The sequence below is a fragment of the Cervus canadensis genome, chromosome 20, assembly GCF_019320065.1.
Source record: "Cervus canadensis isolate Bull #8, Minnesota chromosome 20, ASM1932006v1, whole genome shotgun sequence".
Lineage (NCBI taxonomy): Eukaryota > Metazoa > Chordata > Mammalia > Artiodactyla > Cervidae > Cervus > Cervus canadensis.
In genome coordinates this window covers 32,733,125-32,757,687 of record NC_057405.1, presented here as the reverse complement: position 1 = coordinate 32,757,687, position 24,563 = coordinate 32,733,125, and the positions used below count along the sequence as shown (strand labels likewise).

Genomic DNA, 24,563 nt, shown 5'->3' with positions numbered 1-24,563 from the left:
CAGGAGGGGAGGCTGGAGAGAGAAGGAAGGGGAGAGAAAGGAGGGAAGTGAGGAAGGGGCAGGTGTATTAAAATTACCTAGAAGCTTTCACAAACTACTGGTGCACCTCCAACCCCTAAATGGTTGGCTCCCTGCCCTAGGGAAGTGGCTGAGCCTCACTGCTATATATGCAAGCACAGACAGGCTAGTGGGTTATCCCTGACACGAGCAATCAATTGCTCAGTCATGTCCGACTCTTTGTAACCCCATGGACTGTAGCCCACCAAGCTCCTCTGTCCATAGGACTTTTTCAGGCAAGAATACTGGAGTGGGTGGCCATGTTCTCCTCCAGGGGATCTTCCCAACCCAGGGATCGAACCTATGTCTCTTCCGTCTCCTGCATTGGCAGGCAGATTCTTGACCACCGTGCCCCCTGGGAAGCCCCATTCTTGGTATGAAGATGCTGTATTTCCTGCTGGAGATCCTTGAGGTACAGGCCCATCCCTCTTCTTCCCTTCCCCACCAAAACATATCAGCATGGCAGCCCACAGTTCTTGCCATGATTTCCTGACGGTTCACTTGCTCCTACGACGACTCCAACCTAATCGGGCCTCACAGAACCCTCTCCTGGAGCAGGTCTCACTGACTGAACACTAAAATCACTTGAAAAGCTATAAATACAGATGTCTCATTCCACTCCTGTCCCAAAGCTCTGATTTAATTATTCTGGGATAAGGCCAGGGTATTATGGGATCTCTCTCCATTTACATCAGGAATTTTTTTTTTTTTTTAAACCCTGGAGATTCTAATGTTTAGCTAGGATTGAGATTCAGCTCACTGCTAAACGGCTGGTACAAGTAACCTCTGAATCACTGAAATCAAGGGTTTTTCCTCTGCTGTCTCTACTTTAAGCTGACCTGGTGGGGAAAATAGTCACCAAATAAGAGAAATATTATGTTTCTCATGAATAAGATTTCGTAAAGTTGGAAACAGAGGAGTAGCAAAATCGACGTGCAGGAAAGAACTCTAGGCATGTAGAAGTGAGTATGGTGGCCAAAGTGTGAGAACTTAAAGATAAAAGACAGTTTTTGAGAAAGTATGTGTTAGGGGAATTCTGATGGGGAAAGAAGAAAAATAGCTGTGTACAAAACTATTGACAACTTTCTCTTTAATTTAAAACACTTTGCAATATGTCTCTATACTGGGGTATAAACCCACTTGTTAAATTCTGATTAAGAAAATCTCTTTAAGGTGTCTCAGTGCCTTAAAATTTGTGTTGGGAGGTGGTGTGTGTGTTAAAAGAAAATGTGAAGTAACAGAATTTATCACTTTTTTGTGCAACTTCAGAGAAAAAAGTGATCATTCTAAAAAAGGGAGATCAATTTGTATTATGTGTTTGCACATAACACAATAACTCAAAAAGCATTACTAGCAGAAGACAAAATAAGAAGTTGTGTTTCTATAGCTAAAATAACACTAATAATATTATGAGCACATAACAGGAGCAGAATTAAATATGTGACTTGCATTACCTCATTAATCCTCATGAACCCTATAAGTAGGAAGAGGCTTCATTATCTCATTTTAGAGATGAGAAAACTGAAGTTTAGAAAGGCAGGCGAGTGGTCCAAGTTTGCATGTGGCACAAACAATATTCGAAACCAACTTTTCTAATTCAAGAGCCTGAGGCCTTAATTGTTACGCTCGTCTATAAATTGTTATAGATTCACCAAAATTAGTTTAATTTTTTTAAAACCCACAGACACAATGGCCTATATTTTTTAAATGTCATTGGCAAATTAACAGAGAACATTTTGGGCAACTACAGGACAGCAAGAACAAAAGGCAAAGGCAAGTCTAGCCCAAGATGTAAAATCCAGAACAGTCACGCTGCGGAGCCCCCATAAAGGTTTATTGGTAATGATGGAGAAATTATGATTTTATACTCTTCTTGATTCATGCTATTTTTGCAATTTTAAAGTCCTCCCTTTGTGACTATATTTCCCAATAACTCTGGTTTTCATTTCCACACAAATACAAGTCACTAGGCCAAAGTCTTCTCTAGCTAAAGATGGTTAGGCAGATCCTAAAATCCTAATGGATCCACTTTTGTTCAGAACACATACACCACAGGCTGGCTTCCATGGCATTTGAGGACGATAGCTTTATAGTAAACAAAAGATACATGATCGTAGTATTCTACATAAGTACTTGCTTTGTAGGTGCTAATTAATGTATATATACCTGCTTTAATGTACCTGCTTTACAGTGATGATCCAAACTGGAAGATCTCTGATCTTTGTTCGCAAATAAATGCTCCCCAAGGCAGGTACCATTTTCTTTCCATCACCGGCTCCCTATTGCCCACCACACGTGGTCCACTTCATGTAAATATCCACTGAGTTTATTTAAAATTCAATGCTCACCAAAATACTATATAATATATATATATATAAGGTGAGAAGATACATTTGATTCCATGACTGTTCTTTTCCTACTGGAAACCCCAGATGTAATTATTTATATTTTATAAAATGTTACTGGTAGTACAGAGGGACAGAAAATCAGGAGAGGTACACCTTATGTTTTAATTTCTACTGCATATTTTACATCTCCCAGGGATATTAGACACTAGTTTCCTATTTCTTGAGATACATTAAGGATGATACTCCATCAGAAAAAAGAACTATTCTTTAAGTGTGACCCCTTCTTTAAAATATAGGCAAGCTGGGTTCGCAGAAAGTTTCAGAGGATTCAGTCAATTATGGACATGTTAATGAAAAATATAAACATTCTTAGGTTTGAAAAGAACATATTAGGAATCTAACATCATTCTCACAACCACAAGGATGGCAACTCATCTACTTCCTGGTAGATTAATTGTCATTGTCATTAATTGTCATGACAGTTCATTTCCCAGGGATCCTGTTCAGGGCATCTTCCTTGAGGAAGGCTGTGCCTACAGAAGCAGGGTTTTAAAGGAAAGGGCATCATCCAGCTGAATTGGGGAAAGATCCCAAGTTATAAATCAGAAGATGAAGATGAAGGGGCTACTGTTCTTTGCTTCCCTTCCCACCTACTCATTTAAGGATGGAAAACACGTGCTGCTCCCCATTCAGGGCTAACAGTCCACACCCACGGTGGATGTCACTAACGGATCCTCCCACCCTTCTTCTCTGAGCCCGGGAACCTTCTCAGCCCATACTCCAGGTAACTCCTACCAAGAGGCTGTACATGGTGCGGGAAAGGCTGTCTGCCCTAGCTTAGCTACAGACGACCCTCGAATAACAGAGGTTTGAACTGTTTGGGTCTACTTATACACAGTTTTAAATAATAAAAACAATGGAACTACACATACCCTGATGCGGAGCCACAGAGAGAGAGGAGAGCCACGGATATGGAGGGCCAGCTCTAAGTTATATGCAGAGGGGCAGCGCACCTAACCCCTGCATTGTTCAAGGATCAACTGTGTATTGTCTAATTTTTTATCTGTTAAAAATGTTGCCACTTCCACAATGTAAATTTACTTAGGTCACAATAGACTCTATCCTGTGGGTACTGTGTGCCTTGGTATTTTTACTAGATTTTTATAAATTACATACTTTTGGGGGGGATCCTATTCCAGGAACAATGAGAAAATATCTCATTTTTGGGAGTATAGAAGGTTTACTTGAATCAGTGGCCAAAGAAATGCTCTCTGAGAAGGCATTACATTTTGATTAATATTTCAAAAATATAGTCATTTTTGCATATGTATGTTATAAGAAAATATTTATAGACATTATGAAGGAAGAAGCTGGAAGAAAATTAGATAAAGACATATATGCCACTAGTCACAATATGATACTGTAATATTTAAATTTTAAAAGATTAACATACTCTATCAAATTTGGAAGAAACAAGGACTGACTCATTTATAATAGTTTTATAAAAGTTGAATTCAAGCTTTACCTATAAAAAAACAAACGTGTTCACTTTGATATGACTTAGATTTCATTTTGTTCATTGAAGAGTATGGAGAAAGTATTCATATTTAGTACATCTTAAATTTGGCAATATCTACATTCAGCAACATTTATACAATGTTTTCTATTTCATTAAAGATTTATAAGCAAATACAACATATGGTTGATAACCCCCTCAAAACCTGATTCTACAACTTTGTCTATTAATATTTTAAAAGAAGTTACTTCAAAGATCACTTTTATTTAAGATGATAATTATATAGCTTAGAGTAAAACTCAGTGTCTTTTAAAAGATCATTCTCATTATCTCTTAAAAACAATAATTACATAATTTAAAGAAAAAAAATGTGAAGTCAACTTTCTAATATAAATTGAGCATTATAAATGATCTTAGAGAAAATTGACAATTTGTTCAGCTACTCAGTCATGTCTGACTCCTAAACAAACACAACCCCTCATTTGGAAGTGGTATCCACATGGCTCCATTACACACCCACTTACGTAATATAACCAGAGGACGACAAGTTGCCTTAGACATCCTAGAGGATAACTCCTGAACCATAAATAAGAGAAAATCTGGCCTGAATCAAGACATTTCTTCCATATGATTACGGCAGGAAAGTGATTCAAAAGAGATCATGATGATAAATGGTGACAGCAATACTTTACAATAACATTACTGAATGTTTTCTGCATGCTGTATGCCATTCTAAAAGCTCAACATTATGAACTCATTCAAACGTAACAATGTGGTGGCCTGGGTACCGCCAGTGGGAAAACAGGAGGGAAAAGAAATGTGTGCAAGACCATACTCTTAGCAAGGTGTCAGCCAGTATTCTGATTTCCTAATGATTCCCCCTAAAAACAAGGGGTGAGAGAGAAGAAAAATACAGGTTGTGACTTGTAATTTTCTCCATAGCGAAAATTCCACAAGCAGAACTCTTTCCATAAGGACTCAGAGAAGAAGACTTCTCTGGTTAGGATGGTCATGCTATTGGCTGTCCGTTACTTGAATCCCCCAGGGGAACCTGAGGGCTTACCTTTCCTGAACTCCCATTATAACACACACATATGTATAAACTCATATGCACACATATCCATCCTGTACACAGCAATGATCACACGGCATATCTCACTCTTACACTGTTAGCTTCTTGAGGTCAGGGACCGCCTCTTTTCTCTGATTATCTCCAGTGGTAAAGAACCCACCTGCCAATTCAAGAGATATAAGAGACGCAGGTTCGATCCCTGGGTTGGGAAGATCCCCTGCAGAAGGGCATGGCAACCCACTCCAGTATTCTTGCCTGGACAATCCCATGGACAGAGGAGCCTGGCGGGCTATGGTCCATAGGGTTGCACAGAGTTGGACACAGCTGAAGTGACTGAGTACACAGCACATTTGAATGATGAACTGTTTAAATGCCTCATCCGGGTTTTAGGAACTCCAAACTGCCCTTTAAAAGAGCAAAGCTGCATTGGGAAGGAGCAGGGGCTGGTGGGGTTGTGGACTGCTGCCCAAAGCCCCCACTGCTGGGACACTACTGCCCTGTCCATGGAGGACAGAGTGTGTGCCCGGTGTGGGAAGGTGAGGAAAGCTGCAGGAAGAGCTCCAAGTAAGATCTAGAGCTGCCGGAGGAACGCAGAGGGGGAGAGCCAAAACTCCAGCCTCCTGTGGAACAGAAAGGAAACAGGCAGACCGAGACGCCCTGGTCTGGAGCCAGGCGCACTGTTTGGGGCTTTGAGGGAGACTACATCCTGGCTTGCTGTGAGGAGGGGGAAGGGAGACAGGGAGTCTCTCCTTCAAGTCCCCGGCCTCGAGGGGCCCACTAACAAAAAGGAGGAGGTCAAGGCAGGAAGAATAACTGTTCTGACAAATGCCCACATCCTAGAACTCAGCAACTCTATGTTCCCTTAAACAGCACAAAGGACCTGGCAGAAGTGGTTCCAGACCTGAGATGGGAAGGAGTAATCCAGGGGCGGGGTCCCTTTGAATTACATAAATTGGGCTTCTATAGTGGCTCAGATGGTAAGGCATCTGTCTGCAAAGCAGGAGACCTGGGTTCGATCCCTGGGTTGGGAAGATCCCCTGGAGAGGAAAATGGCAACCCACTCCAGTATCTTGCCTGGAAAATCCCATGGACAGAGGAGCCTGATAGGCTACAGTCCACATCGCAAAGAGTCGGACATGACTGAGCGACTTCACTTTCACTTTCTTCAATTTGGAGAACCTTCCCCAACTGTGGTGAGTGAGGGGGCGATGTGATTCCAGAGGGAGACAGAGAGAGGCAGTGCCACAATCCAAGGAGTGCAAGCAGACTCCAGGAGCTGGGAAAACAAATGTGAGCCCTAAAGAATCCTCCAGAAAGGAATGAGGCCCTGCTGACACCTGTGGGCCTCCAGACCTTCAAGTGAAAAATAAGAAATTTCTGTTGTTTTAAGCTCCTAAATTTGGGGTCATTAGTCATGGCGGCAGCGGAAAAGCAAACAAGACTCTTCCAATTCTGGGTCACGTCTGCCCCCCTGGAGGGCGGAGGGAGAAGCCACAGAGACCCCCAGGCTGTGTGGGAGAAGGCCAGGCCCAGAGGGAAGGCCACTTCGGAGCCCGACAGCTCAAGGAAGGCTGAAAAGACCTGAAGGAAAATGTTTTAAAGAATTAGAGCAAGCCCAGAAAGAGGGCCTAAAGTCAAAGGGTGACAGGGTAAATCGTCTTCATCTTGGGAGAAATGCTGCTATAATTCTAAACCCCACTCCAAGCCTCTCTTCTGGGAAGCCTGATTTGATCCAACTGAGAACAGGGAAAAAACAAGCAGAATAAAAGCCACACTGTTACCTGCTCCTAAATGGTTTCTGCTGTCCCCTGTGATCCAAGGGCAGAGGGGTTTGTGCATGGCTTTCTGTAACCCAATCTGCACCCAGGAGGCAGAAAAACAACAGCTAGCCACTGGGGGATTAAAGCCAGTACAATCACTTTCCTGTCACTTCTGCCAGAACTTCTAGGCAAAGAAAGCAGAAATCACAAGACAAAAGTTGGTGCTATGAAGCAGCTTCAGAGCTCTTTGTGGAAAGTTATCTCGATTTCACGATTTTCTCCTTTAATGACAAGGAAAGTTGAACTGCATGAAGGATGGACATCATATACACATGTGCTTATGCTTTTACCCTGCATATAATTATATGACATGAACCTAGTGGTTGTTGGGAAGTTAAATTTTAATGGAAAGAAGTATATTTTTATTCCTGTAAAAAGTCAGAATAATGACTATGTAATGCGGAAAAAAAAAAAACTAATGTAAAATGAGAAAAAAATAACTGGTTTATGTTTGAGTTTCATTGAATATTTTGTCTCCTAAGGATACAGAACCAGAATTACTTTTATAAACAAATTAAATTATTATGATTCAAGGAAACTCTAAGACAAGAATAGCTTAAGTTCTTAAGATGATTGGACTCTCAATTAAAAAAAAGCTCCTTGAGGTTTGTAAATGCTTTAACATCTGTTTTATGATTTAACTGTCAAACTAAATTATCCTAAACTGGGACTGTACTACCTAGTGAAGTTACTTTGACTGTTTCAGAACCTTGAAGTTACAGAATATGTAGGAAACCTTATTAGTCACTCTAGTCCAGCAACTTGCCTGATGGGAGCAACATCCTTGACAAATATTTTCAGTCTTTAAAAGGTTCCAATTGACAGAGCATTTTTCCTTATAGAATCTTCTCTAGTTTATGGTTTACCTTATACTACAGACAGAAAGGAAAGAGAATGAAGTGGTCACTTCTGCACCTACAATATGTCAGATATTGTGGTGGGAGCTTTACATATTTTTTTAAAAATATGCTCTTCACAGGCTTCCCAGGTGACTCAGTGGGTAAAGAATCTGCTGCAATACAGGAAATGCAAGAGACTCAGGTTTGATCCCTGGGTTGGTGAGATACCCTGGAAGAGGTCATGGAAACCCACTCTAGTGTTCTTGCCTGGAGACTCCCATGGACAAAGGAGTGGCAGGCTACAATCCGTGTTGTCACAAAGTCAAACATGACTGAAGTGATTGAGCACACATGCATGCCCTCTTCACTTCATTCCAATGAAACATTCTGAGCTGCGTCTTATAGATGAAAAAAATGACAGGATAAAATACAGAATAATTCTACTTCCTCGCTAAATAAAATAACTAAAAGCCAATGATAGATATATGACAAGTAAATATTTCAGAGAAATAATGTCATCAAATTAATGATGAGGCTACCAAAAACAGACAAAAATAGTAGGCCAAACATATTCTTACTTTTCAAATTTACTGTCAAAGATCCATATTTTTAATGAAGTGGAAGCCTCTCAGTTGTGTCCAACTCTTTGTGACCCCATGGACTGTATAGTTCATGGAATTCTCCAGGCTGGAATACTGGAGTGGGTAGCCTTTCCCTTCTCCAGCGGATCTTCCCAACCCAGGGATCAAAGCCAGGTCTCCCACATTGCAGGTGGATTCTTTACCAGCTGAGCCACAGGGAAGTCCAAAAGAACACTGGAGTGGGTAGCCTATCCCTTCTCTAGTGAATCTTCCCGACCCAGAAATCGAACCAGGGTGTCCTGCATTGCAGGCATATTCTTTACCAACTTAGCTCTCAGGGAAGCCCATATTTTTAATAATAGACCAAAACTAATCAATAGGAAATATTTTAATAATAATAAAATAAAATAATAAAAAACAAGTAATAAAATAATATTATAATAAATAATAGCAGGCATAAAACAAGTTATGTTATTTAGTTTGAGTAAAATTACAAAAGTCATGTGAGAGTATGGATATATATATATATACACACATACATATATATACATGAATGGCAAGCTAAATTAGTAAATAAGAAAACCTAGCTATTTTTGTCATTTGATATGAACAGTACTGTTTAACTATTATATGTATAAGGTATTTAACTTTATTGTTGAAATACAATGTAATGATCAAAGGTAGGGAACTTTGATGTATATAGTAGAAAAGATATCTGAATATATTTTATGTCAAAAATAAACATTAGCAAAATTCTGCTTTCATTTTTGCTCAGGCTTGAAGTGATGGACAAAGTAAATGGTCAAACAGAAGGGTTACATTATTTTTATATAGTGGAACACCTTATAGTCATTAAACATTTTTGAACATAAGAATATAAGACATCATGATTTAATGCTAACGGGGCGGAGGGGCGGGGAACAATAGGAAACAAAAGACACACACAGGAAAATCCCAACAGCGTAAAACTAAAATGATACACATACATGGTTAGGTGCATAGGAACTAATATGATAAGGAATAGTCATTGCTTCGTGAACTTTAGAATTTAGTGTAATCTTTTTCAATTTTGATCATTTTATTCTATTTTATGTTATATAATTAATGTGTGTTTTATTTCTCATTAGACTGCAAACTTTTGTGGGGCTAGGAATCATCCTTTACATTGCAATTGTAGAGACCTTTTCAGTATTTGTCATTCACAAAGTTTTAAATTAAACTGAATGAAGTATAAGGTAGTCTATGATTTTACTTTAAGAAGGGTTTCTATATCTTTTAAAGTTTGTTTTTATTTGAAGGCACATTTATAGCAATAAGTGTGTCCAAAGCACACCTGGACACAATTCCATTTGGATAGACTGCCTACAATTTCAGTAAATTTCTTCCCTTTAAATGGGTTTACATCCTCATTTTTTAAAAAAATCTACTTCATTGTGGTGTGTAAAATTCACATTCTGCTAAAAAGAATAAGACAATATATAACAAATGTAAATTTAGACATTTAGGTCATGTTCCATATTAAAATTCAATATGGCTTCCCAGGTGGCGCAGTGGTAAACAATCTGCCTGCCAATGCAGGAGACTTGGGGTTGGATCCCCTGGGTGGGGAAGATCCCCTGGAGTAGGAAATGGCAACCCACTCCAGTATTCTTGCCTGGAGAATTCCATTGACAGAGGAGCCTGGTGGGCTACAGTCCATGAGGAGTAAGTTTCAGAATAAGTTGCTAGTTACATCGTTTAAGGGCTTCTCTCATGACTCAGATGGCAAAGAATCTGCCTGCAGTGCAGGAGACCCGAGTTTGATCCCTGGGTCAGGAAGATCTCCTGGAGAAGGGAATGCCACCCATTCCAGTATTCGTGCCTGAAAAATTCCATGGACAGAGGAGCCTGGTGGGCTACAGTCCATGGGGTCGCAAAGAGCTGGACACATCTGAGAAACTAACATTTAACACCTAACTACATCATTTAAATGATAGGAGAGACTTGAGGACCAAGCTTCTGCTTCAAGGGTAGAGAAGGAGTTTTATGGACAGATCTAGATGGGGCTGATGAGGAATGCTTCTGGAAAGTGACCTTCACCTCACTCCGTCTCACAGTAAACAGCAGTCAGAAGTGTATCATGCTTTACTTATATAGCAAGTCCCCTACATATGAATGAGCATCATTCTGAGACTGTGTGTATAAGTCCAATTTGTTCGTAAGTCCAATAAAGTTAGCCTAGGTACCCGACTAACACAACCAGCTATATAGTGCTGTACTGTAATAACTGGTTTAAAACACTTTGCACACAAATAACACATAAAATAACACACAAAAAGAAAAGTATTTTAATCTTACAGTACAGCACCTTGAAAAGTCTAGCAGTACAGTACAGTAGCTGGCATACAGGGGCTGGCATCGAGTAAATAGGCAAGAAGAGTTACTGTCTGGGGGAGAGAGAGGAGGTGGGAGATGGGAGAGCTGAAGGATCATCAGCAATAGGAGATGGAGGGCAAGCTGCAATTTCACTCACGCCTGATGTTGATGGAATAGGTCCAGATTTCTTGCTAGATTCAATTCTATCTACCCTCTTGGAAAAATGATCCAGTGATATCTGGGTAGTAGTGTACCAGCTACATCACTGCTTTTACTCTTGCTTCCAGACATGCTGGGCTTCATGTAAAAATACACTACTGTACTCTATACGGCAAAGTACACAAAAGTACAACCCCTTGAAGAGGATGTACCCACAGGACAATGTCAGCCAGACACATGAACCAACTTACAGGGTTGGACATGTGAGCACAAGTTCGCATCTTTGAAAATTTGTAACTTGAAGGTTTGTCTGTAGGGGATTTACTGTACCAGCCACTAGTGGCTACTTGCAGACAGACCTGGAGCCAGTCTCCAGAGGGACCTCTAAGTGGGCAGGGAGCCAGCTCTCAGGAGGAAGCTGGGATCAGGAGGAAGGCAAAGGGCATACTCACACACCTGATGTCAATCCACAGCGGCATGACTTCAAGGGAAAATGCAAAACTATACCTCTATGTGACAGCCTGCTGTGTCATCACCTGACTTATTTGTGTCCATAAGTACCTGTATCATTTACCGTTAATGAAACTAAAGTCTTCACCTGTGTCTGATGGTGTCTTTCCATCAACACACATCCTATTGCCCCAACCTTGTAAAGGTCATTAAATACCTACTTCCTATGAATGGAATTCTGGTCATATCAGCCCTGGCTTCTCTGCTTACATGCCCAGGACACTTTTTCCTCATTCTTCAAATCTCAGAGAAAATCCTACATTGTTTATGAGTCTTCAGGCAGGACTGATTTTCTTAGGTTCCTTCAAGCACCTTGTCTCTGTATTTAGATTGTGTTGAGTACCTATTCCCACTGTACTGGTATCTCACTGACAAATATCTCCCCCCCACTAAACTGATCTTTGGACTGACAGTTCTGTAAACCCCCAGCTTTTAAAGAAGTTTCCATATTCATTTCTCAAATAAACCCACTAGCCATTGTTTTTAGCACTTAAGGAACATATTGTTTGAATACGAGCAATTTAACATTGAATTAAACCTGATGCAAAAGAGGGCCAAAAAAATGACACATTGATGAAAGCTTTTTAAGCAAAAGAATAACGGTGTAAAGAAATAAAAACACAGAGTGGGGGAAGGGAAGAGTCGAGGAACAGAGAGAGTAGCATCGATATATATACACTACCATGTGTAAAAGAGAGGCAGTGAGACCCTGCTACATAACACAGGGAGCCCAGCCTGAGCCCAACACAACACTGTAAAACAATTATCTTCCAAATAAAAATTAAATTTAAAAAAAGAAAGAAAAACAGAAATATTACTGTCTACCAGATAACGCTCTGCTAGTTTTATGCGTTTTAGTTCATTTGATCCTAACACTGACATTATGCAAAAAAGTAGTTATTGCCCCCATATCCCAGATGAAGAAACTGAAGCAGAGGAAGATGAAATTACCATGAGATCACCCAACTAATAAGGGGTGGAGCTGGGATTTAAATCCAGGCAGTGTGGCTCTAGAGTCCTTGCTCTGAGCTACTGACAGTTGGTCATGTATATACTCCTTCCCGTTTATATATCCCTGGAAGCAGACTGTAAGACAGGAGGAAGCTGCGAGGAGAAGTCAGGGGGAGCGTCCTCGATCCGGTCCCATGGCTCTGCAGGTGAGCGGAAGGCACATCTATCAGGGCTGTGTCTGAGTGCCTTGTGAGCACAGACATGCGCAGTGCAGTGTTATCCTCACGTGGGCTGCTCTTCACATCAACAGGATATCACCCCTTGCCCCACTTGACCTGTTTGTAGTATTTGGGGCTCTAATTCTTCCATACTTGACAAGTTTCAAGGAAAACACCTACTTGGATTCTGTCTGAAGCTGAACTTAACCTACAGATCAATTAGACAATAATGAATGTATCTGTGAATATAATGTTTCTAAAAAATCACTTAAAATTGTTCTTCTAATGAGTTTAAGTTTTACAATTATTCCAAAAAGGTCTCAGATTACTTTTTTAAAGATTATTTCTACATATCTATAACTGCTAGTGTAAATACTGATTTTTTTAAATTATATTTTCAGTTGTGTTTGATGTTTATCTATAACATGTTGTTATTCCCTCCAATTAATTCTAATAAGCAATGTATAAATTTTCTATATAGAAACTCATACCCTTTGCAGGAGACCTGGGTTCGATCCCTGGATTGGGAAGATCCTCTGGAGAAGGGAAAGGCTACCCACTCCAGTATTCTGGCCTGGAGAATTCCATGGAGAAGTCCATGTGATTGCAAAGAGTTGGACACAACTGAGCAACTTTCACTTTCACCCTTTGTCAATATGACACTTCCTTTCTTTTCTCCTTATAGATTTTTAATTCTTATTCTCATCTTGCTATCTTGCCTTGGACAGCCAGTCCAACAATAAATATAATTAGTCACAGTGGATTTCTTGGTTTCTGATTTTAAAAGTAATGCTTCCAATACTTACCATTAAATATAATGTTTGTTGTAGGTTTTTGGTAGATAACCCTTATCAGGTAAAAGAAGTTACTAATTTGCTACAAAGTTTATTTTCTTCTTTTCATTAGTATCAGGTACTAAAAATTTTTGACTGTTCTTTCTGTATTCACTGAGATGATTATGTAGTTTTTCTTTTTTTAGGCAGCTAATGTAACAAATTATATTAATAGATTGTCTAATGGTAAACCAATCTGCCATTCCTGGAATAAATTCAATCTGGTCTTGAATATTTCTGGCTTTAGTCTGCTATTAAAAAAAAAAAAAAAAAAACTGCCTCTAAGGTTATGAGTGAGAATGGCCTACAGTTTTCTCTTGTTGAATTGTCCTTGTCTGGCTTTAAAGTTACACTAACTCCATAAAATGAGAAGGACCATGTTCTTTCTTCTATCCTCTTGAAAAGAATTTGTCTGTAAAACTGAACACCAATAGAATTCACCTATAAAATCAATTAGGCCCAATGCTCTCTTTAAGGGAATATAAGCTATTGACTCAATTTCTTTCATACTAGAATATTTGAGTTTTCTCTTTTTTTCTTGTGTTAATTTTGACAGCTTTTTACTTTTCTGGGAAAATCAGAAATACACAGTTAATTGACATTCACAAAAATCAAATTCAGAAGTTTGGGGGATAGTAAAGAAGAAATTAAAATGCATAGAAAATCCACTAAATCAGCTCCAGAAGTCCAAAGTCCAAAATGTGCCAATGGTAAAAGACGATCAACAGGTATCTATCCCACCAAAGATAACAGAGACAATCAGAGCTGCCAAAAGCCCCTTATAAGTAAAGAACCAATGAAACGACCATGACATTGATAACATCTCCACTTTCTTAGACTTCTTGACATTTTTATAAATGTATTCAGAGCATTTAGGATAGTAACTACTTTTCAATTTATCACTTATTATTACCATAGCCTTCCCTATCTTCTGCAAATTATAGATTATTTTCTAAACTTTACTTTTTTCCCAACATTCCTTTCTGTTTCCAGGAAACAATCTTTAGCTTGGTTCCATTTTTCACTTTTTTTCCCATTTCATTAGTATCCCAACTTAAGGAAGATGTGGGTCAAACTGCATAAAACTATGACACCAAGTGCTTCCCTGGCGGCTCAGCGGTAAGGAATCCACCTGCCAATGTAGGCACTGCAGGTTTGATCCCTGGGTCAGTAAGATCACCCGATGGAAGAAATGGTAACCTACTCCAGTATTTTTGCCTGGAGAATCCCATGGACAGAGGAGCCTGGCAGACTACAGTCCATGGAGTCGCAAAAGAGTTGGACACGACTTAATGACTAAACAACAACTATAAAGAGCTAAGTAGAGTCATGCCTTGGTCTTAACTAAAGCTGAACATTAGGTCTCCACATATGTCAACCAGAGAAAAAGATTATAAATCCATACATGTACGTAACTGATGTGTGTCAGCAATCTACCTTTTCCTCCTTTGAATTTATGAAAAGAAAGATGAGGTACAACAAATAAATCTAAGGAATTTATAAGTTAAAAATGTACACAGTATTCCTTTATGACACCTCCAATTAACCCCCTCTCCATTCAAAGCTCGTGCTAGAGAACTGTTACCTTAAAGAGTCCTTTAGAATCTTGGAATAAAAAAATTACTTCTTGCTATGGTTTTCTAAAACACCATAAGTGACTTGGAATATAAAACTTATATTGTCTAAAAGCCTTATAAAAAGGACTCCAGTTAACATTTTCAGACAATAGCTGTCTTAAAAGAACTGACACCTTGTTCATCTTTAAGACCAAGGTAAAATCGATCAGTGGCAGACTGAGCTCCCAAACTGCTACCAAATAACTCAATCACCAACTCCACAACAGAAGGGAATTTTAAAGACAACTAAGAAGCCCCCAAAAGGATACTTAAATGGCCTATAAAATACTTTTAAGGCTTATGAAAGAAACAGTAAATGTCAAGAAGGTGTAACGTGAGGAAAGTGTGGTTTAGAGAGAAAGAGAAAAAAGTAGGGGAGGAATTCATTAACTGAGAAAAACAAGAAAGAATAGTAAAGAAAGAATATGTGACAGTCTCAAAAGCATTCACAGATGGTTTTTAATTGCATCCAATTTACCCTGAGCTGTTAAAGGATTATGTCCAATTTTTTCACTTTGACATCTTAGAGGTTCCTACAATCTCCACCAGGTGTAGGCTGAGATAGAGTTAGCCAATTTCCCTAAAATATCAGCCCAGGCAAACAAACTCATCTAAGAACCTCTGCGTCTACCCTTTCTTCTCCATTTAATAGAAAATATAAAGACGGTACAATAACAAGAAGGTTAGGGCAACAGGAAGTTGAAAACAAAAATGAGAGTAAAAACAGACCTGAAGTTAAGACCTTGCTCCTTTCTCCCTTTCCTAGAGGGAAGCTTCCAGCTTAAGGATGTACCCACATCCCCCTGTGAGGCCAAGTTATAAGCTCTGTCTAACCAGCAAACAAAGTGCCATCTCAAAGTGCTCTGAAGAAAGTAAGGTACACTTTCCCCAAAGGTTTTATGAGTACTTCCAAACTATTCACAATTAACTCAGATAAAATAATCACTAGTAAGACGAAAAACTGGGCACAAAATGAGTCCAAAGAAATCAGTTAGTGATTAGAAAGTACTTGGCACAGAAAAGTCAGTTGTGCTTTATCGATGCTGTTATTTTAACTGAGGACTTTGAACTAAGTAAACAACGTAACAAAAATAAAAAAACCTATAATTCTTTCCAAAGTATAAAGTAAAAATATAGAGTATAAAGATTCACAATGAATCTTATTTATCTAGCTTCTTGTTCACATTTCTTGAGAGTGTAAAAGCAAGTTTTTAAAAAAGAAAAAAGCATACAACAAACTCGCTGTGTATTTCACTTCTTTTATAGTGTAGATTTTAAATTACTGCTTTTCCATAAAAGCAAAAACAAACAAATGGGACCTAATTAAAATTAAAAGCTCCTGCACAACAAAGGAAACTATAAGCAAGGTGAAAAGACAGCTTTCAGAATGGGAGAAAATAATAGCAAATGAAGCAATGGACAAAGAATCAATCTCAAACATACACAAGCAACTCCTGCAGCTCAATTCCAGAAAAATAAAAGACCCAATAAAAAAAGTGGGCCAAAGAACTAAACAGACATTTCTCCAAAGAAGACATACAGATGGCTAACAAACACATGAAAAGATGCTCAACATCACTCATTAGAGAAATGCAAATCAAAACCACAATGAGGTACCATTACACGCCAGTCAGGATGGCTGCTATCCAAAAGTCTACAAGCAATAAATGCTGGAGAGGGTGTGGGGAAAAGGGAACCCTCTGACACTGCTGGTGGGAATGCAAACTAGTACAGCCTCTATGGAGAACAGTGTGGAGATTCCCTAAAAAACTGGAAATAGAACTGCCATATGACCCAGCAATCCCACTTCTGGGCATACACACCAAGGAAAGCAGATCTGAAAGAGACACGTGTACCCCAATGTTCATCGCGGCACTGTTATAATAGCTAAGACATGGAAGCAACCTAGATGCCCATCAGCAGACGAATGGATAAGAAGGCTGTGGTACATATACACCATGGAATATTACTCAGCCATTAAAAAGAATTCATTTGAATCAGTTCTAATGAGATGGATGAAACTGGAGCCCATTATACAGAGTGAAGTAAGCCAGAAAGATAAACACCAATACAGTATGCTAACACATATATATGGAATTTAGAAAGATGGTAATGATAACCCTATATGTGAGACAGCAAGAGAGACACAGATGTATTGAACACTCTTTTGGACTCTGGGGGAGAGGGCAAGGGAGGGATGATATGGGAGAATGGCATTGAAACATGTAAATTATCATATGTGAAACAAATCGCCAGTCCAGGTTCGATGCATGATACAGGATGCTTGGGGCTGGTGCACTGGGATGACCCAGAGGGATGGGATGGGGAGGGAGGTGGGAGGGGGGTTCAGGATGGGGGAACACATGTACACCCATGGTGGTCAAGTCAATGTATGGCAAAGCCAATACAATGTTTTAAAGTAAAATAAATTAATTAATAAAAATAAAATTAAATAAATAAATAAAATTATTGCTTTTCCAGTCTTCTAGAACATAGAAAAATACAAATTTTATAGGATATTAAAATATAGAAAAGATTCCTTGAGTTATATTTCTATGTTTTAGGCGAGGATCTGGTCATCTAACAAAGAAGGTTATTAACCAATGGTGTGAAATAACAATACAAGGTGAACATGAAATTAATGGTCAAACTCTTCATACTCAGTACTCACAGCATACAGACAAACCATCTAACAATTAGTTAACTATACAGATCAGTGGGTAAAGAATCTGCCTGCAATGCAGAAAACGCCAGTTCAATTCCTGGGTTGGGAAGATTCATTGGAGAAGGGATAGGCTACCCACTCCAGTATTCTTGGGCTTCTTATGGCTTAGCTGGTAAAGAATCCGCCTGCAATGCGGGAGACCTGGGTTGGAAAGATCCCCTGGAGAAGGGAAAGGCTACCCACTCCAGTATTCTGGCCTGGAGAATTCCACAAACTGTATAATCCATGGGGTCACAAAGAGTTGGACACAACTGAGCAACTTTCACTCACTCACTGCCTTTGAAGAATTGTGAACAAAGCCAGACACTCTGCTAACCAAATTTCTCCTATCAGTAATACAAAAGTTTATTAAAACTTAGATTACCTACAACTTTTTAAAAAGATAATTATATCTGTTAGTTGTTAAAGAAAAAAACAGTATCACAGACACGATGTTATACATAATGCCTCCTTGTGGAAAAAAAATTCACCAAAACTTGTGACAGTATCAACTGTTGCATAATATGATAATTTTTGTAATGCTTACTCTGACAAAAAAGGATTATTCAACTAGAGATTCTTTATAGTATACGTTTAACCAATAAAACTTGTATCAGACACATATTAAAACAAACTGAAAAGCCATTGTAAAACCAATTCCAGGGGTCCAAATGCTCCATAAAGATTCTCATAAATATTTAATACAAGCATTTTTTAACTTTTACCAAGGATACAGCCTCTGGTTTTCTGTTAAAGACAGATTTTAGGGAAATTCAGTAATATGGAATCAGGTGGCCAAAGTTCAGTGCTACCCACAGTCCAGGGGGTGGCAAAGAGTCAGATACAACTTAGAGGCAAACAACAAAACTCACTGTGTGACCTTGATCAAGGTGCTAAACTTCTTTGTGTTTCAGTCCCTTCATCTGTAAAATTGGAGATGACGGTGGTTCCTATTTTACAGTATTGGTTTTTGTTACAGTTTTGTGTTAACAGTATTTTAAATGAAATAACCCAAGTGAAGAGTTTAGAAAGGGGTTTGGCATAATAAATGTTGGCAAAACATTCTTTGCTATATTTTCACTTTTCATTGGTTGTCATTTGCCCTAAACAGACTACTGGTCAATGAACAACAAATGGTTAAAAAATGAATTTAAGGGGGAAAAACAAGACATTACTTTGCCAACAAAGGTCTGTATAGTCAAAACTATGGTTTTTCCAGTAGTCATGTAGGGTTGTGAGTATTGGACCATAAAGCATGCTGAGCGCCAAAGAATTGATGCTTTGAAACTGTGGTGTTGGAGAAGACTCTTCAGAGTCCCTTGGACAGAAAGGAGATCAAACCAGACAATCCTAAAGGAAATCAACCCTGAATACTCTTTGGAAGGACTGATGCTGAAGCTGAAGCTCCAATACTTTGGCAACCTGATGCAAACAACCAACTCATTGGAAAAAAAACCCTGATGCTGGGAAAGATTAAAAGCAAGAGGAGAAGGGGACGACAGAGGATGAGATGGTTGGATGGCATCACCGACTCAATGGACAGGAGTTTGAGTAAATTTCAGGAGATGCTAAAGGACAGGGAAACCTGGCGTGCTGCTGTCCATGGGGTCGCAAAGAGTCAAACACAACTGAGTGACTTACAACAACAAAGGGGGAAAATCCTTTAGAAAAGGAATGCATCTCTTTCAAATTAATTATCTAATTTGAACTTCAAAAACCCAATATTGTTACCTATAACTGAAAGCCTATGACTTAGCTCGAACATTTTATAACCTTGAAATATATAAGATTTTTAAGAAGTTATTAAAAATCTTGAACATTCCTGGAACACTTGTTAGGACAGGCTGTTTCTATTAATTATTTTCTTGGAACCCACCTAAGTGGACCTTTTAATTGCACAAAAAAGCAAAGACGAAAGAGAGACATAGTTATGAAGAGTTAAAACAACTGCACAATGATGAAAAAAATTGGTCTACAGCATCACCATATGAATTGATACAATTTCCTAAACAAAAACAAAGAAATGGGCAATGTACATTTCATTGAATCGTTGACAAAGACATTAAAACCAATTAACATAATCAGTTAATGAGGAAAATGTATATAACATGAATAACAGAAGATGAACAAAATTATAGAATAAAGGACTGACCTTCCAAAGGAAGTATTTAAGTATCTGAACGGTTTCTATTTCCATGAAATAAGAGAGAGGAGGCAGCCCAAAGTGGCGGGAGGGGACAGGGTGGCAGAGACAGCACTCATTATTCTCATTTTATCATGAACTGATTTTTTGAAAAAGAGATCCTGGTACAGGCAGAACTGACTCTGCAGAGCGTCTTCTTAACTTACTCTAGAGCTAAAGACCCTTGCTGATTTTTATGCAGATACCTGTCTGCCCCACAGGTAGTTTTCTGGGGGCAGACCTGTGGGTGTGCAAAGAAATTACAAGGGGATCAAGAGAGATTAGAGCAGAAGGGGAAACTGAATTGAACATTCTCTAAGATTCTTTTTTTTTTTAATATCATGTATTCTATCCTAATTGTCAGTTCCTTTTGCCTCTCATATATTTTTACCAGACAACTCAGTTACAACTCAGAAGCGGACTTGGCTAATTTTGAAAAGTACCTATTTTTCTCTATCTAGTGTGCTAGATTTATTACAGTAGCCCTACCTCAACACTAAAGGATCTTGATTTAGGATTATGTAAATACCACTAACTGAAGTCATAAAATATAACAGAACTATCCATTGAGTTCAGGCAATATCAGGCAATAGTAAAAACTTGTCCCTGTATAATTTTATTTTAAGGCCCTATCCACACTGGAAACACTACCTTCTTTTTTTAATTCCAGTCTTCTTCAAATATAATTGACATTTATCACTGTATAAGTTTAAGTGTATAGCATAGTGATTTGACTTACATATATCATGAAATGTTTATCATAGTTTAGTGAATAGCTCATATAGACACAAAATTAGAGAAATGGCAAGACTTATTTTCCTTATGATGAGAACTCTTTGGATTCACTCTCTTAACAACTTTCATATAAAACATATAACACTGTTAATTACATTTATCATGCTGTACATTATATTCCAAGGATTTATCTTTTAGCTGGAAGTACCTTTTAACTTCCTTCATCCAATTCCCCCTCCTCCCACTGTCCATCTCTAGTAACAATCAATCTGATATCTTTTCTGAGTTTGTTTTTGAAATATAATTGATCTACCACACTGTTAGTTCCTGCTATACAACACAATGATTTTGTATTTCTGTAGATTTCAAACTAATCACCACGATAAATCTAGTTAGCAATATGTCACCATACAAAACTATTATATAGTTATTGATTATATTCCCCACACTGTATATTTCATTGTTGTTTTGTCAGTAAATCATGTCAGACTCTTTTGTGACCCCATGGACTGTAGCCCACCTGGCTCCTCTGTCCATGGAATTCTCTAGGCAAGAATACTAGAATAGGTTGCCATTTCCTTCTTCAGGGGTCTTCCTGACCAAAAGGGTCAAACCTGCATCTCCTGCACTGGTAGGCAGATTCTTTACCACTGAGCCACCTGAGAAGCCTGTATATTTCATACTTGTGACTAATTTACTTTGCAACTGGAAGTTTGTACCTCTTAATCTCCCTCACCTATTTCTTTCTTCTATCCATTCCCCTCCCCTCTGTTTATTTTTTGTATCTAAAACAGTTTCTATTTGATGTTTGTTCATTTATTTTGCTTTTTTTAGAGTCCACACAGAAGTGAAACCATACAGTATTTGTCTTTTCCTATCTGATTTTTCACTTAGCCTAGTACCCTCTAGGTCCCTCTATGTTGTCACAAATGGCAAGATTTCATTCTTTGTAAGAATGGCTAAGATTTTTCATTCTTTGTAAGCTGGGTAAGATTTCATTGTATATATAGATATACCAGATCTTCTTAGTCCATTCATCTATTGATAGGCACTTGGGTTGCTTGCTTATCTTGACTATTGTAAATAATGCTGCAATGAACATAGGGGTGCATATATCTTTTCTAATTATCATTCTTGTTTTCTTTAGATAAATACCCAGGAGTGAAACTGCAAGATCATACAGTAGTTCTATTTTTAACTTGTTGAGGAATCTCCAAACTGTTTTTTATAGTGGCTGCACAAATTTATAGTCCCAGCAACAGTGCATGAAGGTTCCTTTTTCTCCACATTCTGCTCCTTTTCTTTTAAAGCATCATCTCATTTAAGCTAGCAATGCTATTTGCGAAATTTAAATATAAGTACTGCTGTCACACCACAGATCCGAGTTTTCCAACAAACGCTGCTTCATTCCATATGTGCACATTGCAATGTTTGTTTCACAGCAGAGCTCATATTTCATTTTATTCCAGAGCTTTGTTTCCACACAACTGCATATAATGTTTTTCCTATCAAACATAACTGAAGAAAACAATGAATCCAAAATATAGTTTATAGCAAAACAAAAACAAAAGCGCAATTAATGGTAGAATTGGAGGCTGTTTTCAAAGTCTGCCTAGCTAGAAAACTCAAATTCTTTTGGATTACAATGACATATAACAAACATAACTTGAGCTAGCTGTATTAGAAAATATGACAACATATGGCTTTGCTAGAGAAGTGAGCATTTCAAACATCCAGTCCTCCAATGTTTCGTGCTAATTATATCAAGATTACAGAAATACACATCTTACAAAATAAAAAGGTGTGTAACAAGCTTTCAGCATTCACAAGAGATCATTTACAATACTCATAAGAAACACTCTATGGTTTATACTCAAAAATAATTTAGAATAATAGCTTTAATTATGTAATTAACATGAAATATAGTTCAATACATGCCAAGATACTGTTCTCCTAGAGTTTTCAACATGAGCTTTCCATGCATTTCTGGGATGGCTCATGGAAACACTATTAATTCATTTCCTAATAAATTCTTCAAAAGTATAAGCTTAAGCAGACTGTAAAAATAAAACCTACAAAAATGTATCCTACTTTACCTTTCATTATTTTAAAATATGTCCCAAAATATTTTACATTCAACTCGCCAGATTCAAAGGGGGGGAAGAGCCTCCTTTTCCTAATGTATCAGAAAAAGAGTTGTAAAAAAGCTTAATTGCCACTTTTAAAAATAACAGTCCCTAGAAGAAGGCAAAATAAAATGTATTTTTCAGAGTGTTATTATTCCTCCTTTATAAGATCAACATTTAAATTACTAAAATGATGTTCATATCCATGGTGCAGGTGGGCAGTAGGGGGGCACTTGCATCTTTAAGGCAAAGTAAAAGTTTTCTTAACATTCAATATATTTTGTAACAACCATCAGCTTAATTTAAATGGATTTCATTGTACAAATAGAGAAAATGGGTATTCAGCATACTAAACTTGAACAATTGTGTTCTGGATTAAATAAACAAGAAGAAACAACGTGGTCATCAGAAAAAACACTGAGTAACACCCACACAGGAAATCCAGCTTCATGTGTTCCATGAGCTTTGTACTTTATTCCCTGAGATTAACTATTGCTATGTTCTCCACACATTAAAAGAGTCAGGGGAGCATACTGGGTCCTTCTCTGAGATAGACATGGGGCAGTTTTCAGTTCCTCTACTTTCCTGCTATCTAGCCCCGGGTAAATTAATTACCTTTCTTGAACCTCAATTTCCTATCTATCAAAATGAGCAGAACAGATACTGTATTAAGAAGCGGAAAGGATTAAATAACAGAAGGTGTGTAAATTCCCAGCAGAGCAAGGAGCACACAGTAGATGTGAAGCGTTATCTCCCCTCCCCTGCTCCTGGGGCTCCCCCACTGTTAAGAGCACCAGGTAAAGGCATGCCCAGTACACAAAGTCATTCCTAGGACTCCCTTACATCATCTAGATGTTTGTGAGGTCTGTGATGATTTTCCTACTTTCACTGCCAATACCGGTGATTTGTTTTCTCTCTCTTTTCAATGGTCAGTCTTACCAGCAAATTATTAATTTTATTAATCCTTCCTAAGAACCAATTTTCTTTTTCTGCTTTCTTTGCTTTTTTAATTCCTCTGTGGTCTTTTTTCTATTTTATTGATTTCTGTTCTTATCTTTATTTTCTTTTTTCTACTTACTATAAGCTGTATTTTGCTTTTCCTGAAGGTGGAAACTTTGAACGCTGATTTAAGGTTTGTTTCTTGTTGTTGTTCTTTCTAATATATATATATATATATATATAAAATACAATTTATGGTTATTTATATTCCTCTAAGCACTGTTTTAGCTGCTATGCACAGATTTTGTGTAACATGTTCACTATCATTCATCGACTCGATGGATGTGAGTTTGAGCAAGCTCCAGGAGTTGGTGATGGACATGGAAGTCTGGTGTGCTGCAGGCCATGGGGTCGCAAAGAATCGGACACAACTAAGTGACTGAACTGAACTGATCATTCATTTCATAAGAGTATAATTTCTTGTTACTTCTTCCTTGACCCATCATTATTTAGACTTGTATTTTTAATTTCCACATGCTTGTTTATTTTCTAGGCTTTTCATTGTTATTAATGTCTCATTTAATTTCATTGTAGTCAGACAACATTATGAACAATCTAAAATGCTTAGGCCTTATTGAAAGTTGTTTATGGTGTAACATATGGTCTATCTTGGCAAACATCCTATGTGCACTAAAAGAATGTACGTTCTGCAGTTTTTAGTTACAGATTTAACAACTGGTGTTCCTTTCAACATGAATTCAAAAGAATTTCCTTTTGTATTACATTTCTTGCAGTACAGGTCTGATGGCAGTGAATCTTATCATTTTCCATTTATCTGAATTTTTCTTTTTCCTCTGTTTTGAAGGACAGTTTGACTGAATGTAGATTTTCAGGTGATTAGGTTTTTTTTTAATTCCAGCCCTTTTAAAATGTCATATGTTGGCTTTCATTGTTTTTGATTAGAAATAAGTCACCACTTGTAGTGTAATTCCCTATACATGA

The 24,563-nt window shown here is 38.1% G+C and overlaps 1 protein-coding gene across 1 annotated transcript in view; it reads right to left on the bottom strand.

Annotated features, from left to right (window-relative positions):
* Positions 1-24,563, bottom strand: part of BCKDHB (branched chain keto acid dehydrogenase E1 subunit beta) — a 257,879-nt gene that overhangs the window by 19,354 nt on the left and 213,962 nt on the right. The gene's annotated exons all lie outside the window — the stretch shown is intronic.